At 37.4% G+C, this 2500-nt stretch overlaps 1 protein-coding gene across 3 annotated transcripts in view; it reads right to left on the reverse strand.

Moving 5' to 3' along the window:
• The window catches only part of LOC106877481 (heparan sulfate glucosamine 3-O-sulfotransferase 5), a 470569-nt gene that overhangs the window by 382151 nt on the left and 85918 nt on the right, over positions 1 to 2500 (reverse strand). The gene's annotated exons all lie outside the window — the stretch shown is intronic.

Genomic DNA, 2500 nt, shown 5'->3' on the forward strand with positions numbered 1-2500 from the left:
CTGAAAATAATGAATAATAGATATAGGAAAAAAAATTGAAGATAAAACTGGATGGAGAATTAGACGAAGGAGAAATTTCGAGAAGAGATAAAGAGGAAGAACAAACGAAGAAAAAAATAACGTTGAAAGACCTTCACCACAACCACGACCAGCACCACCAAGAATATCAACACCAAAAAATAGTTGAAAATAAAAGTGTAATAACAAATAAGAAAAACATCAACAACATCGAAGAGTTGCTCCGAAGATAATAAAAATAATAATAAAATAAATAAAAAATAAACAAAATGAAACGAAAATAGTAAAAAGAGACAAACAGTTTTGGAACATTATTAAAATTTGTCCATAATGTCTAGCAGAATAGACTCTTCAAAAACAAATCACCATGTTTTTGGCATCTGTCCCAATCTTTCCTTTTCAATTAACTGGTTTTTACCATCCTCTAACAAATTACAGCTATTGAGCAGATAAAAGATCTTATTTATGTCTTAGAGCTTTCTCCAGTTTATTGTTGTACCTCTATGAAAAATATAGAGTCTTTTATTTTTTTGTAGCCTAATATTCTGTCTATATTATGGCTATCTGCTCGTTATAGGGTGATAGAGTGTTAGGTTGATTGCTGACTGTGTATAGCTGCTGTTAATATGGCAAACCCGCAGTGTGTAGTTACAGGAGAAATAAATTGATAAATCTACATTGTGCAGTTGTAGACAAGATAGTTCTGCAGTGTGTTGATGCAGACCAGAGAGGTGGATGGGCCTAGAAGAGTTCAGGCATGGTGTCAGTGGAATGTAAAAAGCTCATCCAAGCGTGGGGTGTAACCAGCCCACTTATGAGTACCCCTCATTCATTGGACAATGAACTTTGCTTGCGAAGACCTGTTGAGGCAAATGAAATCAAAATCAAAATCACTGACGAGGCCAATGACAGTACTACCTGATTGGCACTCGTGCCAGTGGAATGTTAAAAGCACATCCGAGCGTGATTGTTGCTAGGGTCGCAGCTTGGCTTCCATGCTGGTGGCGCATAAAAAGCACCATTTGAGCATGATCATTGCCAGTGTCGCCTTACTGGCACATATGCTGGTGGCACATGAAAAACAACATTTGAGTGTGGTCATTGCTAGTGCCGCCGGACTGGCTCCCATACAGGTAGCATGTAAAAAACACCTTGTGAGCATGGTCATTGCCAGAACCGCCTGACTGGCCCTCATGCTGGTGGCATGTAAAAGCACCCACTACACTTTCGGAGTGGTTGGCGTTAGGAAGGGCATCCAGCTGTAGAAACTTTGCTTGATCAGATTGGAGCCTGGTGAGGCCTCCTGGCTCGCCAGTTTCCAGTCAAACCATCCGACCCATGCCAGCATGGAAAGCGGGCATTAAACAATGATGACGATGATGTAGGTTAAACTAGAGGTTCTCAGCCGGGGTCTATTTGACCCCTTAGGGGTCCACACAAGAATTTGTTGTTGAAATAAGTTGGGTATATTTCTACAATTTGCAATATTCCAATAATTTTTTTAATACAATTTCTTATAATATTTAATTATAAAAATATTATGGGATATTTTAAAACATTGGGTGGTTATAAGGGTCTGAGTAAAATAGGAACTGAAAGGGTCCATGAGGGAAAAAAAGGGTCAAGAATCACTGAACTAGACAAATCTATAACTTTATATCTTTTATTTTCTACTTGTTTCAGCCATAAGACTGTGACCATTCTGGGGCACCACCTTGAAGAATTATAGTAGAGCAAATTGACCCCCAGGTGTTATTTTTGCTTGTTTCTAAGGTCTTGTGCATGTACTATTGGTCTCTTTTACTGAACAGGGATGTAAACCCACCAACACCAGTTGTCAAGTGGTTGTAGGGAACACACACACACACTCTCTCTCTCTCTCTCTCTCTCTCTCTCTCTCTCTCTCTCTCTCTCTCTCTCTCTCAAAACAATTTAGAGTAGCTCGTTATATTTGACTTGAGTCAAATATTCTGGTATCATGTTTTGCTTCTTAGCATAACATGGACAGAATAGACCAATAAAGTATAATCCTATATATTAAATCTAATTAAATTCTAATTATTAATTCTAATATATTTTCTGTGTATTTTCAACTTCATTTCTTCTTTTCCTCTATTATGAAGTTATGAAATGTTATAAGCTCATTGAAATGACTGTAATGAAGGACTTCACATCACACTTGTTTGTTTTGTTTTCACTCATTATTTTTATTATACGTGGCTGTGTGGTAAGAAGTTTGCTTCCCAATCACATGATTTCTGGTTCAGTTCCACTGTGTGATACTTGGGGTAAGTGCCTTCCACAATTACCCCAGACCAACCAAAGCCTTGTAAGTGAATTTGTTAGGCAGAAAGAATTCTGTTATATATATATATATATATATATATATAAAAGTATATATGTGCACGTGTACGTGTATGTGTGTGTGTGTGTCTTTGTTTGTTCCCACCACCATTTGACAATTAGTGTTGGTATGTTTATG

The sequence above is a fragment of the Octopus bimaculoides genome, chromosome 10, assembly GCF_046866305.1.
Source record: "Octopus bimaculoides isolate indiv1 chromosome 10, ASM4686630v1, whole genome shotgun sequence".
NCBI classification, from domain to species: Eukaryota; Metazoa; Mollusca; class Cephalopoda; order Octopoda; family Octopodidae; genus Octopus; species Octopus bimaculoides.